Genomic DNA, 18,604 nt, shown 5'->3' on the forward strand with positions numbered 1-18,604 from the left:
ATGCATTTGAGCACTGTTTAATACAGAGGACATGTTAGGGTAATGAAAGTGATTAATAATCCAAGTTATTAGTTGACACTGCCTCCTGAAATGATTACTTATGCAACTAATTTGATTTTCTCAAATTATATAGTGAGAATGAATTGTCTTTAGTGAGTTGCCTTCAGCCTAGCTAGCTTTGTCCAGCTGGTTTAATTCTGAATAGCAGTTATTTCAGATTCTGACTTTGCAACTGTTCCAATGCAACTTCTCTACGAACAAGCTCTTGGCTATAAATGTGAACAGGTTGGCTTCAAAGTGAAGAGTTTAACAGAAATTGAAGTATGAAAACGGCTGAGAGTTCAAAGTGAGAATGCATATTAATGGAAAAACCATGTGAGACTTTTGGAGAGCAGCTTTTGTTTGATTCTGAAAAAGTCTGAATGAAGTCCTTTTTATAATTGATACTGAAAGGTTTTTTCCCTACTTGTTTCATAAAACTTGATCATGAATAAAATCAATTTTCTTCTTGTCAAACCTGGTTTCCCATTATTCTTCAAGTGGGAAAGCTTAAAACTTATAGAAAACTTGAAAGGACAGCTCTTACCCTGGAAAGGCACATTTTCATACTGAGTAGATGAAACAACATTCCATGCTTATTTCTGCATGTGCCATGCCTGCTCAAAGCAGGCAGAGCTTAAGAGGAAAATTTTCCCTGAGTATGGTTTCCAGCTCTTGTGCATTTAGATCAGCACCCTTCCTCTCAGTCCCGTGAGTGTTTTCAGGAGGACTTTACTGCCTGTTGCTGCTGTAGGTCAAAGATCAGATTCTGGTTTCAGAGCAATTGCTGACCTCCAGGCTGTAGAGGCCTCTGACTAAATTGCGCAAGTGAAGATCTTCCTTCAAAAGCATTGGAAGCAAAGTCAGTGCACAGTTATTTTCCAATGAAGTGGTTTGTTTTATTAGCACAGAGAATGGTGTCTACACCAAAGAAGTACTCGCAGCATGAGCAAAGGTATGTGTTGCTTTAAAACTCTTGCTGTTCAAGGTGGATTCTGCCTTGTGGCTCTCAGGTCCCACGCTACGTTAACGTAAGCAATGAGGCAGGTGTAGGACAAGTTTTTTTTCTTCCTCCCATGGTCTTATTTAAGTTTTTTCTTATTTTTTCCTTTTTTTTTTTCCCCCCAGGGGTTAAAAAAATACAGGAGTTCCTGAAGACAAGAAGGGTATGTTCAAAACATACTTCAAGGAGAGAAAAGAGATACAAGAAATTAAGTAATTAGAGGTTTTAAGTACAAGGTGAGGACCATGTCTTTAAATAGGAGTGACTTGCAAAGCTTGTGTGTTGGGGTTTTTTCTCTTTATAGATGCTGGAGCCAGAAGGTCTGCTATGATTCTTTTAAAATCAATTTTGGATACGAAAGTGGGGGAAAGATCTCACGGTTATGACAAGTCATAAGTCTGTAATTTCATTTTGCAATTAGTTCAGTCATGCCAACTGAAGCTTTTCAGGCTCACAAATTCAGCAGTGTTAGATTAATCTAACAATTAGAATTTGTGTTAAAATACATAGACTTAAACACCCAGAAATCCTCTGTGACTGGCTTTGCTGAGAGTGAAGATATATCCACTGAAGCAGACAACATAATTCTTAAATGCTGGGTAAGATGGAAAATAACTATGACTGAAGATGGCTAATGTTTTTCAACTAGCAGGACTTAAAATATGAAGAAGCGTCTTGTAGGAATTCTTCTTCTAAAGGCAATTTCAGCCTGGTTGCTAAGAGACAATCTTGGGTCAGCTGGTAACAGTAGAGATGGAAAAATGGCCATTTCCAGTTTTTCTCTTGAGCCTCAACTCTACTGGGACGATGGCAGTGTGAACCAGAAGTGCCAATTGACAATGCCTAAAGGGTATGTGATGGTTTTTTTTTAGTTCTGACTGTAGGAGGCTGAAAGCAAGCTGATGCTCCCCCCAAAAAATTTAGAAGCACTAAGAAGTTAACCTGTTAACAACTGGTAACATCAGCTTTTAAAAAAAGGGCTTACTTTTTGAATGAGTAAGGTAATTTTAGGGGTCATTATTTGTCTTAATACTGCTACCAAACAAACATGATGTCTCCATCTCTACATAGGCTTTATATTAGTCTTCTGTATTATTCTTAGTACAGCTTTCAGTCACAAAATAGAACTTAAAATAAAAATAATAGCTATATAGTGAAAAGAATATATATGTCTGGAAATTGGGTAATGTGGTGATACTGAAGCAGTTTGTTATTTGGTATCCTTACATCCGGCACTGTTGGAAAAAGAAATTCTGCAAAAGGTAAATTTATCAGTAGAATTTGAGTCTAAAGCATGCAGACTTGCAAAGTAGGATCTCTCTGCTTTTGGAGTAACTGGTTGTGAAGGTGATTTGTTCTTCACAGAAAGGTAATCTGTAAAGGTAGTAGAGACATACTTGACCAGTAAGGTGGGAAAGGGGTTGTATTTATTCATTATCTCTTCTATTGTACTCTCAAACTTGAAGGCAATTTAGGTGTTGAGAACAGAAAAGGCTGAATTTCTCACAGGTTTCATTCCCTTTGTTAAGATGGGTGTTCTTGAAAATGTGTATTCAAATGAAACAGGACTAAGATACGGCCTAGTAATTGTTAATAAAAAGTACCAAGTTCCCGTACAAATGTTCTCTTACATCTGTATTTAAGCAGTATTTTCTGCTTTTCTTCTTTAGTTGTTTGAATAAAGGCAGACATCAATTTCTTTGAAACTCAGTATGAGAGTAAGTTTGAGTCTTTCAAAGGTTTGCTCTAATAACTGGGGGAGATGTTGCCAAAATCCAAAAGAAATTGTGAAAAGCATTTTAGTAATCGATGTAATGTGTTTTAAATTTAGTCCTTGAAGACTATCTAGTAGAAAAACTATTAGTATTAGGAAAAACTGTTGCTGTTAATACAGTCACAAACTAAACAAGCAAAGACAGAATTAAGCATTTACTGTTTCACTCTGAATAGTTTATACAGGTCTATTGAAACAATTCCTGCAATTGGCAATATTGCAGTTTACCTCTTCTCAATGCTTTGTGTTATGATGCCTTAATCATACTTAACGATGAAGTTCCAAGTTGAACAAGTTTTGTCAGCGTGGAAAAACTGTAATTCTTAGGTTGGTTTTTTTTTTAATTCCCTATCAGGGATGTTGGTGCACATGGAGTAAAAGGCCGAACTTGCAGGTTGTAGGTTATCCTGTTGCTGTTAAGCTCAGTTGAAGCACTTCCCGGAGCGTTTCCAGTGTTGGGGAGTTGGTGTGGGGATGATCTGCAACCAGGCTGTAGCTCTATAGCTCCTTGGCTTTATGAGTTCTGGGCTTGGGCTGAATCTACTTGGGTGGGTCCCAGGCTTTGTTGTAGGGGACAGTATGTACACTATAGGGCAGCCAGCCTTTATCCTGGATAATGAGAGTCTGCCTCTGTGTATTGATTCAGTCTGCAAACAGTGTGCTGTACAACTTGGTCCCAAGTTGGAGTTGTCCACTCTTAGATAATGCAGCTGTGGTAACTTTTTTCCTCTCTCTGGAGGAAAAAACCGCCAACCCACACTTTGCCTTGTGGTATCTCTTCTTCATCCTGGTAGAGTTAAAAGGAGTAATATTTCTTTATCAGCAGAGCACAGCATGCTCTCCCATAGCTCTGTAAAGCTCAGTGGTGTGGAATATGTGTTTTAGCACATCTCTAATTAAATTGATTTGTTCTTAGTGTACTCTGAGTATCTAAAACATTTAAAAAAAAAAGAGAGAGAAAACCAAAACAATAGTGAAGACAAATGCTTAGACTTTTGGAGAAGTGTGTCTTAGTCCAGGGTTTGAGTCACAGACAGAGTTCTGTTTAAATTAAGTGCTTTCTGGGATGTGGAGTACTATTCTGTCAAAATGTTACCTAACTGACCCCCTCCTTTATAGTTGGTGATTTAGTTTAAGGTGCAGGTACTGAGCTTATTATGTTTTTGGCCTTTGCCTATGCCAAACACACCCAAAGTACTGGACTTTATGAAATTCCCCGTCAAGATAACAAGGTACAGAGTTTCCTCGTTGTCTGAAGTAAGGACTCTGATACCCTATTGAGTACATGGGCTTATCTAGGCAGTCCAGGTATGTTTGGATAGTTGTCATTAATGAATTTGGTCCATCATAGTACTGAAATTTTTGTCTAATTCTTATTGTCTAAGCACTTCTTAACAATTCTTCTCTTTAGACAATTTGTGTTAGCTTAAATAAAGGCATACCATGTGAGCTCACTGGGCCTACAGGCACTAGGGATTGGGCACCTAGTATCTTGGCCTGGGTCCCTACTCACCCTCATGACTCCAGCACCTCCCTTTTTTTAAAGAGAGAAGCATGAAACCTTTAAAATGCAACCAGTTTCATCTCTGGCATGCAGTTTTCCACTCTTTCCACATTTAACTTCTTGGTGTTTAGGTAAGGCTTATGTTGAGTCTCTTGTTTTCTTCATTGTGGTTTTTTTTTTCCTTAGGGACCCCATTTTGAACTACACCAATGTAGTCTAATGGCAAATTTTTTACTAGGTCAAATTATTTTATAGTTAGAAATTAGAAGCAATGCAGTTTCTTTTGGTGTCTGTCTGTGATAAATACTTACACAAAGTAGACCTAAAGCAGCAGGGCTGTTTTGTTTGGATTATACCTTATGCTGTAAATCACATCTGCATATTTTTTTAAAACTTCAAATGTTGCATTCTCCTCATATGCCTTGGCAAATTATTCCAGTGGCTAAAAGTATGCTACAAATATTAGCCTAATATTAAATCCCAGCTACTTGATCTAGTGGGAAAAAAGCAAAAGATGAAAAGAAGTTTGAAGTCTTTGTCATTTAGATTACGATCTAGTTGTTGCTTAATTTTCTGTTATATATTTCAGAAGTCAATTAAGTAGAGTATAAGAACTCAGTTTTCATGTATGTGTGGGAGTGGGTTGAGCTTAACTTAAAATATGGGCTCCTGAACTCTAGGTGATACTTAGTGATAAATGGGGAGACATGCTGAGTGGACTGCCAGTGGATTTCCCTGCCCATATGTTCTGAGGTCATTTCTTCTTGCAGCAACAAGTATTGACCTATCCGTCACTTTCTTACTGGCATAAGTAGACTCCAAGATAGTCTCTGTGATGGAAATTCAGCTTACATTCCTTTTTTGTCTATCCATGATCTTACGTTTGACTTGTCATAATCCATATTGAAATAAATTCACAGTTGGAAGGAATCGACCATTTGTTGTTGCCTCTGAATTTGTCAGTTTCTGATATTGGCAGATTTTACTGTTAAATATTCTTCTTCTCAAGCATAAGTACAATACAAGCAGTATTAAGCCTCATGCTAATCTCTGCTGTATGCAAATAGAAATCAGAAGCATCTTCTTCTTTCCCTGGTGGGCTTCTATTTACCTATTAATCACAAAGGTAAACATTTAACCCACTTGAAATTAAGATTATGCAGATAAATTTTATGGAGTTTATATGCCTTTATTTAACTCTGAAATCATGCTGGTAGAGGTTAGTTTGTGATTGTGGTGATTCTTGTGACAGAAGCTTAGAGCTTATGAGTGAAATAGTGAGATTGCACTTCATTCTTTATTTGTTAAATATTTGTATTATGGAGGTCTGGAGATTTCTGAGTAGAGAGAAAAGAAGGATTTCATTACTGTATTACATCTATATGATCTGATTAATTCTCAAATTAGTAATGTAAGAAACCATGGGTTACAAATGAGCTTAGCAACCCTTCCATTATTTGCTGAATAGGTAGTATGGACATTACAAGAGCTTCCGAGATGGGAAGCAAACATTAGAATCTCTAGAGTGTTCCTCCTAAAAGTATTGTATTTTCTGAACATAGTAGGACTAACAGTATAAAAAGCAGGGTATAAAATCATATATTTCTACGGTGAAATTCTATGGCTGAATTGTGCAAGTAAAAACCTGCCCTTTCCTCTTTACCAGATATGAACTGGTTTATATGTACTCCAAATTAGGCACAGTATATGCTTCAAATTAGTCTATTTTAAGTTGTTTAAATTAACTTCTCTTAAAGTGGCTCTCAGGAAGATGGAATCCAGTATTGCATTATGCTCACTTTTCCAAAGAAGTTGAAAAACCTATTGTACTTCACTGCTTTTTTTAGTGCAAAATGCTGTCCAAACTTTTGGAAATAAAACCAGAAACAGCAATCCAGAGTCTTTAAAATAATAGTTTGTTCCATACATGTGAAAGCAGTTTTTGAAAAATTTTGGAAACCTCAGATGGCAACCTTCACTTTAAAGGAATACTAAAATGAATCATTCTTAAAATAAAAAAAAAGTCTGTGGTGGCTTTTGTCCAGTAATAGGAAAAGGATTGGCTCTGGATATGAAATGCTGAGCTTTATTGCATTTGTATTAGGCAAAATTATCAACATTGTATTGTAGAGGCTGTGGCACATTTTTGGCAAGCTGATACATTCCTCCCTTTTCTCTTGCTCCCCTCCCGCTCAAAAGTTTTTGTCTTTCTCATCTGATATTGAAGAGAGAGAAATATGGTATGCATAAAGATCTCTGAAACTAACTTGAGTTTGGATTTGATGTGAAACTAAACTGTTACCACAAATTCAGACTACAGAAATACACAAAATTAAAAAACTTCATCATCTTATTTAAATAAAACCAAATATAGTTAAACTGTAAAATCAGGCAGTAGGGAATTAACTGCCCAGACTTTTGTAGCTAATACCTGGCAGAGCTGAGAAATGTCTGTTGTGTAAGCTCATCGTGCCTTCTCCATGTGTGTTTATCATCTTTTCTCCATTGAGAGCAGGCTATTACAAAAGATGACAGTGAGTTAACTGTAAGAAAAAACCCAACAAATGTCATGTTATCACAAGAAGTGTATGATAGCATGATTGAAGCTACTGTCATGTTCTATTTTTAGCAAGTATTAACTTGGTCTGTGGTTTCTCAGAAATCTTGGTCTCTGTTGGCTGAATTTGGAAGAACAGCAGAACCTGTAATTTGTGCGTTAGTATGGTAAGAACTTTCTGTCATCAGACCTATTGAATGCCCCTTGTACTGTAGCTGAAAATATCTACTTGCCATGAGTTGACACTTTGAAGGATTCTTTCAAGCCTGTTGTATGTAAAACCCCATTATCAAGGTTCAAAGGTGGCTCCACATGCTGCACACAGAAGATCTTTTATGAACAGGCTTGGAATGCTACATATGTGGTTATTTCTAAAGCAAACAGAGAGTAACTCTTCTGCTTTGCCTCTGTTTATATATAGACACAGATGAGTTAAAAAGCTTGATTCATCTGCAGCCCACTTCTTATTTATTTAATTTATCAAAATAAAAAAGTCTGTAAAAAGTAACACTCTCCTTTAAATGGATAATGAAGTCGTTTAGGACCAATATTTATGTAAGTGTTTTAAATAAAGCTAGTAATATTTAACTTTAAAGATATTTCTCTGGGATGTTTTACATCTAAGGCTAAAGAATTATGTCTCTGAGTTGAGAAGAGAGAAATGGAGGGGTGGGAGGGTGAGGGGGGCCAAGCTGACTCCTTATAGCCAAGGATATCTAAAAATGGAGCATAAATAATAATACTAATTTTCCTTTTTTATGGTGTCTTCAAATTTTATGCAATAATGTATTGGGTTTGCATGGCAAGGTTTTGGTTGTGGGATGTGAGAAGTTGCTGGAAGCTTTTCCCATGTCCAGCAGAGCCAATGCCAGCTGGCTCCAAGGCAGACCCACCAGAACAGTGGTGGTAGTACCTCTGGGATAACAAATTTAAGAAGGGGAAGAAGTTACTGCATGGGAACAATTGCAGATAGAGAGGAGTGAGAATATGAGAGAAGCAATTTTGCAGTCACCAAGGTCAATGAAGAAAGAGGGGCAGGAGATGCCCCAAGTGCTGGAGCAGAGATTCCCCTGCAGCCTGTGGTGAAGACCATGGGGAGGCAGCTGTGACCCTGCAGCCCTTGGAGGTACAAGGTGAAGCAGATGCCCACTTGCAGACCCTGGAGAACTCCATGCTGGAGCAGGTGGATGCCCAAAGGAGACTGTGACCCTATGAGAAGCCTGTGCTGGAGCAGGCTCCTTGCAGGACCTGTAGGCCCGTGGAGAGAGAAGCTCAGGCTGAAATATGTCTGCTGCCAGGACTTGTTACCCCACAGGGGACCCATGCTGTCTGTTCCTGAAGGACTATTACCTGTGGAAGGGACCTGGAACAATGGGTTCATGAAGAACTGCAGCCCATAGGAAGGATTCACGTGGGAGAAGTTCATGGAGGACTGTCTCGCGTGGGATAGACCCCATGCTGGAGCAGGGAAAAGTTTTCTTGTTGTCCTACTCTGATTTGATTGGTTATAAATTAAATTATAAGCAAACTTGACCTGGGAGTCAGGATTGTTTTACCCATGATGGTAATTGGTGAGTGATCACCCTGTCCTTATCTTGACCTATGAGCCTTTCATTATATTTTCTATGCCCTGTCCAGTTGAGAAGGGGGAATGATGAGGATGTCTTTGGTGGGCATGTGGCCTCCAGCTAAGGTCAGCCCACCACAAAATTATAACTTTTCTGACAAAGTTCAAGTACAACATTTCTGAAAAAAAACCAGAACAGCCAGTAATTAGATAGTGGAAGGCATCTGGCTGACAAAGCTTTTCAAGTGATGGCAGATATCTAAAAAAGTCATAGGGGAAGTATCTAAATAAATATCTTCTCTAGGAAATTGTTAGGAAAGTCCAGAGATACTTAAGAAGCTGGGCTTCAGCTTTACAGATGCAGTTTTACATTTTGACAGCTTTTATTCTCAAAACTGTTGGTGACATCAAAAGCTTTCAAATATCCAACTACCACATGAACCCTTCAGCACTGTTAAGTTCAAATCCTTAGTGATATGCTGGCATTATGGCTTCTTTATCTCATCCATCACCTTAGCGGGTGACCACTGTTGCCATTTTCTGCACTTTGCGTATTTGAAATGAACCTGTAGACCACCTGAAATACTTTGTACAGTCCCTGAATTTTCCTCAAGAACAGACTAAAGAGCATGTTCATTTTAGTAAAGTTGAATTAGAGAAACATTGGTTGGGCAAGTAATACTTTTCTTTTGTCCATGTGGGCAAACCAGTTTTTCTCCTTCAGTGGTAACCAGCATAATGTAAAATATGTGTATTTGGGTCATAGTTTCTTCATTTCATTTGTAATCTGGTATTTTGGGAGGATTGTTTTAAGTTTTCCTGTGCTGCTTTTATTGATCTTGAAATTTCAAACTGTAAAACTAATGAAACCAGCAATATGCTTCGGAAAAGCTAGCAGAAAATTCCTTTATTCGGCTCCTGAAGGCCTTTTGTTTTGGTTTTTCCTTTATGAGAGAGAGTTTAGTGCTGGTTGTTTTCCCATGAGGTGTGTACAGAAGTCACAATATGCTTATGTACAGTTTAATGCAGACAGGTGACGTGATGGGGACTTAAATTGTAAAATTTGGTAGCATTGTCCTGGTCATATCAATATTTCTGAAAATGGAATGTCCCTTAGCAAGTTCTTTGAGAAATGTGACCTGGCAGTGTTCACTGTTACTCTTGTTGTCTGGTCTACTCCAAAGTGGAGTTGTCTGATGAGCTGCATCTGACCTGTGGATCACCAGTAAAAATTTTTTGCTTTGCTCTGCTAAAGCTTTTTCTATGCGTGTTTTCCTAAAAAAGTAAATACTGTGACTCTAATAGTTATCTTCTAATTACTGAATGTTACAAGTTTCTGGACAAAGTTATTTTAAAATATTTTAATAAAATTGCTTCTTGTCAGTTGATCACACTTTTTCTTTGGATGTGTGCAGAAGTAACTTTACAGAATCGCAGAACATTCTGAGTTGGAAGGGACCGACAGGGACCATCAGGTGAGGTACAAAGCAGTCTCTGTGTTCCATGCTCAGATGCTGCTTTAGACATACGAAGTGCTGAGTAGTGTCACCCATAGTCCTCTTTCAAGATAGACTTTCAAATACTTGGTCAGAATTGTTTGGATATGGATGTGGCTTTGGGGGTCCTGGCCTTTTGGGAGGCTTGAGATGTTATGCATCTCATGTTAATACCTGGATTTTCACTTCTTGTGTTGAGAAGTAATACAATTTTGCTTTTTGAATGGATAAACATTAATGGTAACTAGTAAATTAATAAAATTTAAATAAACAACACTAATTTTCATAGAACCTTCTTTTTCTTCTTTACTCATTTGTTTAGTACCTATTCCATGGAATTTTGAATCTGATGGGTTAAACCACTTTTCACCAATGTCCATTAGGATGCTGAGCTGTTGGTTGCATCCACGGAGTAGTGGTCAACAGCTCAGTGTCCCTGACACTGTGGTGTCCACAGTGACAAATGGTGTCCCTCAGATGTCTGTACTATTTAGTGTCTTCACTAGTGACACAGACCAAGGGATCAAGTGCACCCTCAGCAAGTTTGCAGGTGACATGAAACTGAGTGGTGGGGTTGACAGAACAGAAGGATGAGATGCCATCCAGGGGGACCTGGACAGACTTGAGAATTGGGAACCTCACTGAGATTCAACAAAGCCAAGTGCAAGGTGCTGCACCTGGTATCAATAACACACTGGGGGATGAACAGATCAAGAGAAGAGGACTTGGGGGTGCTGGTGGATGAGAGACTGGATGTGAGCTGGCAATGAATGTGCGCTTGCAGCCCAGAAAGCCAGTCGTGTCTTGGTCTGCATCAAAAGCAGTGTGGCCAGCAGATTGAGGAGGGAATTCTACCCCCCTGCTCCACTCTGATGAGAACCCACCTGGAGTTCTGCATCCAGGTCCCCAGCAGAGGAAGGACATCAGCCTATTGGAGCGAGTCCAGAGGAGGGACACCAAGATAATTAGAGGGATGGAGCACCTGTCCTATGAGGAAAGGCTGAGAAAATTGTGATTCTTCAGCCTGGAAAAGGCTCTGGGGAGACCTTGTTGTAGCCTTTCAGTGCTCAAAGGGGGCTATAAGAAAGACAAACTTTATAGCAGGGTCTGTTGTGATCAGACAAGGGGTAGTGACTTTAAACTGAAGGAGAGTAGATTTAGATTAGACATATGGAAGAAATGTCTTACAGTGAGAGTGGTGAAACACTGGAACAGGTTCTCCAGAGAGTTAGTGGATGCCTCATTCCTGGAAATATTCAAAGTCAGATTGGATGGGGCTCTGAACAACCTGATCTAGCTGACGATGTGCCCTGAAGGGGGTTGGACTGGATGAACTTTAAAAGGTCCCTTCCAACCCAGACTGGTCTATGATTCTGTGAAAACAATACTGATTTTTACAGGTATGATTTATTTCCACTAGTAAAATTACTTGCTCAGACAGATCTTTGTATTCACTACCACACTTTAACAGACACAAAAACCCCTTTCTGACTATTTTCTGAAGGTACCATGCCCATCATTTTTTCATCTGCCATTCTACTTTTGATGATCAGGTTGTGGAAAAGAAGTGGGTGAAACAGCTGCATGTGTTTGAGGTTTAGTGTGGGTTGGGGGTCAAACATAAAAAGCTGTATTTATACTGGAAAGAGAGAGAACTGTGCCAAACTGATTATACTTGTAAATGCACTGGAGTTTTACCTAAAGCACTGAGCCAAAATGGGTGCTTGTTTTGGAATAGATTTAATTGAAGTTTTGTTCGAAGGCTTTTTGATAAACTTGTTAAATCAGTTTGGGAGCCACTACTTTGTAGGGAACTGGTTAGGGACATACTGTTGTTTTTCTCCTTTTTTTTGTTTATTTGTTGGTTGATTTGGTTTTTTGTTGGTGTTTTTACAGATGTTCAGACTCCTTGTGCCTTTTACAGTTGCCTTGTATCACACAGTGGCAGAGTGGCTGGGATGCTTCCAGCTGGATGTACTAAAGTATTTCTGGATTTCTGCAAAATTGGGTTTTGTTTATCCCCCTTAGAAAGCTTGAAATAATTTATTATTTTGAGACATGCTAAAATTTGAGAATACACTGCTTTTTATAAGTGTGAAGATGATCTCATTTTCTTGACAGATGTCAAGCTGTTAATATCAGCTAGTGTATACTTCTCTACAGCTTTTAGTGCTGCCGTTTCACTGGGACACTTTGTTTAAGCCAGCATATCACCCTAAAGTATGGTTCTAATTCTCAGAACTGCTCTTGGCACCCTTTACATGAGTGCAACACTTACTATCCTGTGGCATAAAGCTGGCTTCACTATGTACATTTTGATAGCTCAGTCATTTGCTATGTACAGTCAGAGCTCTTTAATGCATCCTCTCCAGACCTAGTGAGTTGTTTAAATTGTTTGTTAGAACACTTCACCTCTTGGTATGTGGATGATGTTGCCTTGCCTTAGAAATGCAGGGCTGGTCATAAGGTATGGGTTGATACATAAGATGAAAGAGCTGTATGTTCTAAACCACAGAATACATAACCAGGGGGATGCATCATTTAGATTCCTGAAGGTAACAATTCACTTTCATCACAGTTATAAACAGGGAGGTTGTGCTACTGTTGAGAAGACAGCTGTGTGGCTATCTAATCATGTTCATTTCAGTCGATATCACATCTGTCAGTCAGGCTCTCTGGTTTTGACTGCAGGAGCAAACTCTGCCATCATTAGTGTGATACTTGTGTTGAAAGGTTAAACAGAGTAGAAAGGCAATTTGTAGTTGGTTAAGGTGGCCTTGATTTGTTTGTATTGTATTACAATGGTGGAATTAGAATAGGCCCAGTAAGAAGTTTTTCAAGAAGTGCCTTTTCCCTTATTTTACCCTTTTTTGAATCCGAACTTTGCTTCACCTTCTGCTTGTGTGTGTGTGAGGAATGGAATGTAGAAAAGATATGACTGGGAGTGGCTTTGGACCTGTGTTTTCAGGTAAGTGTTTAGGGACATGAAAGGCAATGAGAAGGACTTCTGCAAGTATATCAGCAGCCAGAGGGAGACTAGGGAAAATATGGAAAAAGCTGAGGCCTTTATTTGGTCTTTATTGGTAAGATCTGCCTTCTGAGTCCCGGGCCTTGGAGACTAGTAGGAAGGTCTGGAGCAATGAAGACTTAGCCTCAGTAGAGAAGGACCAAGTAATGGAACACTTAAACAAGTTTGCTATAAGGGAGTCCATGGGAGCTGGCAGAATGCACCTATGAGTGTTGAGGGAGCTGATGTCATAGCAAAACCAGTCTGGATTATTTTTGGAAGACTGAGACAATAGAAGACTGTTCCTGAGGACTGGAAGGAAGCAAATGTTACTCTTGCCTCCAAGAAAGCAAGAGGGTCAGGGAATTTATAGACTGCTCAGCCTCACCTTGACCCTGGGAAGATGATGGAGCAAATTCTCCTGTGAAGCCATTTCCAAACATGAAGAACAAGAACATGATTAACAAAAGTCATTGTGGCTTTACAAAAGGCGAAATCGTGCTTGACCAGCCTGTCAACCTTCTGTGACAAAATGACTGAGTTGGTGGAGGAGGAAAGGGAAGTTCGTACTGTTTGACCGTAACAGTTCGTTTGTCATTTTCTCCCTTAACACCCTTGTTGACAGTCTAGCTGATGCCATCCAGGGTAGCTAAGCAGACAAGGAGGGGGATTTCAAACTGACTGAAATGTTGGGCTCAAAGGGTTGTGAGCTATGGTGTGAAGTCCAGCTGTTGGCCAGTTACTAGTGTTGGTACTAGTTCCTAGTTGCCAGTTACTAGTACCCTAGCGGTTGATAGCAGGGCCAGGGCTGTTGATCATCTTCGTTAATGACCTGAATGATGGGACAGAGTGCACCCTCAGCAAGTTTGCAGATGATGCAAAATTGGGAGGAATGGATGACACAACAGACGGTTGTGCTGCTGTTCATAGGGACCTTGGCAGGCTGAAGAAGTGGGCTGACAGGAATCTCATGAATCTTTGAATCCCATGTTCAAAAAAGTTCCTCAAGCAAATCTGCAGGAAGAGCGTCTGCATTCCAGCATCATTCTTCTGGTACTTCACTTTTCATACCATTGCCAGCTGTTGGCAGACTGCTTGTACTCTGCCTTGAGCAGCATGCTGCCATTTACATGTGGTAATTAGACTAAAATATGCAAAACTGTTTGGAGAGAACTGTCAAAGTCCTAGAGAAGAATGTGATAACAAAACTGAAAGATTTATTTTAATGGTACTTGAAGTGTCAAGGAGGTGAATTTCACAGCTCTGGACCATTATTTAAATGTAACTTTATACCAGAGTTGAGTGAAGCAAGGAATGTGAAAGTGGTTTTAATCACAGCTTATGTAATGGTTTGCCCCTTGAAAACTTCAGAGTTACTGCTGTCTAGCCCCGTGTTGCTGAACCCATGGTCTGTTATGCTTGGTACAGTCAGTCCTACTGCCACAAGTTGCATTTGGTTTGCAAGTTATTTCTTCGTGAAAGTGCAACGTTTTTTACAGCTGTCCTTAGGTCTTCAGAACTAATGTCACTCTACGTTGCTGTTTGCTTAAGCACATCTCTTTCAGTATTTCAGATGTCTTGGTTTGTTGTTCTCGTCTTTTGAAATGTTTTAGCTGGAGTTAATGGTTGCACAAAAAGTGAATTGTGAGGAGACAAAACCTGTGAGGATGAAGACTAAGAACACACTCTTAGGTTGTCTGTGTTTATGGGTGACCAAAATTGCTTTAATAGAAGTGTTGGGGTGTATGTTAAGTATCTTGTATGATGCCATTTAAAGCATTTGACACAAGAAATTGGAGTCCAGAAGAAGGACTTGAAGATGACCCATGTTGATTATCATGGCCAAACTCGCATATTAAGTAGTGGTTGTGTGAATTCTGGAAGGTTTTTCATAAAGTGAAATTTTAATGTGACTACAGTTGTTTGAAAGGAGCGAAAAGCAACAGCTTTGTAGCATCAGTGCTGCATCTGATCTTAGTAGTACATAACAGTTCAGGAGAAAAACTTGGAATAGGTACATGATATGAACTATACTCTTCTCTGCTAAAAATCCCAGTGTATCAATTTCTATTATTTAGGGTTTTGTGCTGGTCTGTTGTAGTCTATCTTTATTTTTGTCCGAGACTGTGACATCCTTCAATGGCTTTTTTCTTTCATGAATGGTGGTGTATGAGTGAAAAAGCCATCACAAGCTTCTAAATTATAGTTAGTTTCTGGAATGGAGATTCTCGTCAACATAGTTAAGCCAAAGTAAAAACAAAACAAAACAAACAAACAAACAAAAAACCCACAAAAAACAAAACCCCCAAACATAAAACTTTGATTAATGTGATTATGCAAAGAAAAATTTCAACTTGGTGTCACTAATATTTGATGCAGATGTTTGTCTATAGACACAACACCTTCTTGGGCTTCTGTGGTTAACTTTTTGCTTAGGTTGGCTTGGCAGATGTGTCAGAGCTAGGAGTGGATTTTGGAAGTGCATCAGTGATTGATGTCCATATGTATTCATTTTGCTAATGAAATCACACGTATCACGAGTTTGTGTGAGAAGGCAGGCTGGTTGGCTGGAGGTGAACAAAAAAAGTCTCCCCTAGTTTTCTGAATCTAGACATATTAATCCATTAGGGTCTGTGGTTTCCAAGGTACTGTGTTATATCCACTTCTTAAAGGGGCATTCTCAAGCTTATTCGTAAATCAAACTTCTGAAAACTTAAATTTGCTGCAACATTTTCTGCTGACAAATATACCTAAGTGTCTATGCGTCATCATACTCCAATCAAATGCAATCAGTGTGGCAATTGCTTAGATAAGCCTTGTTGGAAGGAATATGTCAATAGAAAGGAGCTCCTGTTTGAATCCTAATAATTCCAGTTGGAATGTGTGTTGTCTGCTGGATTGTTATTTGAAGTGAATGCCAGAAATTCTTATGATAAAATCAGTGATAATCATTATGCCAGTTTAAGGAGACAGAAGCTCCACGCCAGAAATTCATAGGAAGCAAAATCTGCAAAATGTGATCCAAGATGAGACTGTATGTAGGCCATGGAATACCTCTCTCCCCAAATGTGGGTACTCAAATTCTGGAAGTCTGTCTGCCTGTGTGAACCTAGTTTTATTTCTTGTCTGTGAAACTGATCTTACAATTTTGAGATGCTCTTGGCAGGGAATTGATAAGAAAAATATTTATATAGTTGCAGCTGTGTGGTTCTTCCTCATGTATATACTTGATTCCAGATGTCTAAATCCAAGCAGGAATTAAATGGGGTTGATTTTCTTTTTTAAAGAGGTAGTAGTCAGTCAGTCAGCTCCCTGATGTGTACAGTAGCATAACTGCAGTGTAGTTTGCTGAAGATTCTAAAGTGACAATACAGTTAAGAAGTGTTTTTAACAGAGTTGGTTTCTTATTTTTAAGTAGAGGTAATTGTGGAACAGTGTAATAAGGGACCACAGCACTACAAGTAGGTAGGCAATCCAGAAGCTTATGAAAATTCAGCTGAGGTTTTTTTGATAGACTTTGCTTCATCTGAAGTTGGACCTCAAGGGCTAACTTTTGTACTTAGAGCTTGCTCAGTGCGACCTAAGCTGAACAGTAAAAGTACAGTGAAAACAAAACAATTTCATAGCAGCTCTTTGGAGAAGGGATATTTTTGCCTGCAAGTTTGTTCAAAGCCCAAGTAGCAGCTCATAATGTAGTGGCACTTTCTAAAAAATTATGCTTATGCATCTTTTCCATATAATAACATATTTCATTCCTATTTAAAATAGCATTTGTGAATTTAGTGATACTTTTAGTTCCTGAGAAATGGAGATCTTAATCTTGCTTTACTTTTTAGGAAATGGTGTGTATATATTGCAAGGAATGTAAGCGGAATCTGTAAATCTTGACATCTAGTTTATTCAGTCTGGACTATGGGATTTGCTTTGTCATTATGTAAAAAAGTACAATGTGAAAGTGTGCTTCACTGTTTGAACTAGGATTTAATATAGGCAAGCTTAAATTTGATTCTGTGACTTGGCTTTGTGTTTTGCTGTGTGTTGCTTCCACAATTCTCTTTGCTGTTTGATAAAATTACATTCTGTCTCTCAAAAATTCTCAGCCATTATCTTAGCCTGATGTTAAAAAGTGAGGTAATGTATTTTATCTAATGTATGAAAAGCTTGAACTGGAAAAAATATTAAGTGTTTGAGATCTCACCTGCCAGGTTTTTTCCCTCCCCATCTCAGTTTCAAATGCAAGTATCTAGAAATGCAAACTGATTGCTGACACTTAGTGATTGAACTAAATATGGGAGCAAGTTTGTCCAACTGTCTCATTCTAGTAAATATTGTTAAGGGTTTATAGCTTTAACCTGAATTAAGCTTTTCTGTAGTTTTCAGAAGACATTTTATTAAAAAAAAATTGAAATAATGTTTCTTATTTGCTCAGTGCTCTCCACTTGCATAAACTTCAAGCAAAATGCAGAGATCACTGCTTCATCTTGAGGAACTAGTAACTAAATATAAAGATCTAATAATAAAAACACACTAAAACCACATTCGAAGTCATTCAAAGAGTCTGGACCAGTCCTTTTAGTAGTTGTGTAGTTGAGAAGATAAGAATTTTTGACCAATAAAAAGCAATAATTTTACTTAGGAGGGAAATAGGTAAAATATTACCATTTTATTTAGGAGCCCTGCAGTTTATTATTGACCTAAACAGATTGTTCTGTAAGGACTTATTGCCAGTTCTAAGAAATAAGGAAAATGAACCTGATTAAAATACTTGTTGACCTTGTACCTTATGTCGTGGGCATCTCCTTGCAGGTTTGGTGATGTAGTCCTAGAAAAGGAAACACAGAAAAACCCCACAAAAACAGTAAACATCCCATTTTTCCTGAATAGATGCATACAGTTTCCTTAATGAACAGATCTGAACTATATTCCGATAAATTCCAAATATCTGGATTGGAGGAAATAGAAATAATTAATAGCATTTTTGTTCCACTAAATCAGTTCCAGGAAACATGTAGCTTCAAAAGAGAATGAATGTAACAAATGAAAAATTTCACACTAGACTGCCACACAGGGAGCTTCACAAATACATTGTTCCTAGTTCACCAGGATTTGTGAAGTGGACAAGGCTTGGTTAGAAAAGCATCTATGTTTTTCGACAACAATTTTTGTGAAAGCCGAAATAAGTAACTAGCTGAAGAGTATTTATTATCCTAATCTCCAAATTTGCACACTTCTTACTGCTTTCCTGACAGGATGTTTTGGAGGACAGTGTGTCCCTCCCTTGAGGTCTAGACAGGACAGGGAATAGATCTTCATCCTTAAGAACTGGAGCCATTTTAAACAATGATGCACCTTTGATATGTGATTGTCTGCAGAGAAGAGGGGTATCAGCTACAGCACTTCCTCATATTGTGTACTCAGGAACACGTCACTAGGAAAGTATCAAATCTTTACAAAGTCCACATTGTAAACTGAACTCTGTGCAAAGCTGTAATTTATGAAAGCTCAATTTCTTGAAGACCTTTGTACTAATTAGTTTAAAACTCTACCCTTGCTTTGTAGATATAGTTTAGCAGGTTGCTTTATTCCATGTGACACAGCTGTTTTAAACTTAGCAAGATAAATGCTAAGGTGTTTGTTTGGATGGTGGGTTTTTTTGT

At 38.5% G+C, this 18,604-nt stretch overlaps 1 protein-coding gene across 7 annotated transcripts in view; it reads left to right on the top strand.

Annotated features, from left to right (window-relative positions):
- The window catches only part of NUMB (NUMB endocytic adaptor protein), a 90,705-nt gene that overhangs the window by 14,500 nt on the left and 57,601 nt on the right, over nucleotides 1-18,604 (top strand). The window contains exon 1 of one of the 7 annotated variants that reach the window (XM_032691901.1): nucleotides 1,187-1,278. The exons of 4 other annotated variants lie outside the window; for them this stretch is intronic. The gene's annotated coding sequence lies outside the window, so the exon portion shown is untranslated. Of the gene's footprint in view, nucleotides 1-1,186; nucleotides 1,279-3,171; nucleotides 3,211-13,886; nucleotides 14,001-18,604 lie in introns of those variants that run through there. 2 more of the 7 variants (XM_032691902.1, XM_032691899.1) reach the window with 2 other exon arrangements.

This window comes from Chiroxiphia lanceolata, chromosome 6, assembly GCF_009829145.1.
Source record: "Chiroxiphia lanceolata isolate bChiLan1 chromosome 6, bChiLan1.pri, whole genome shotgun sequence".
NCBI lineage: Eukaryota > Metazoa > Chordata > Aves > Passeriformes > Pipridae > Chiroxiphia > Chiroxiphia lanceolata.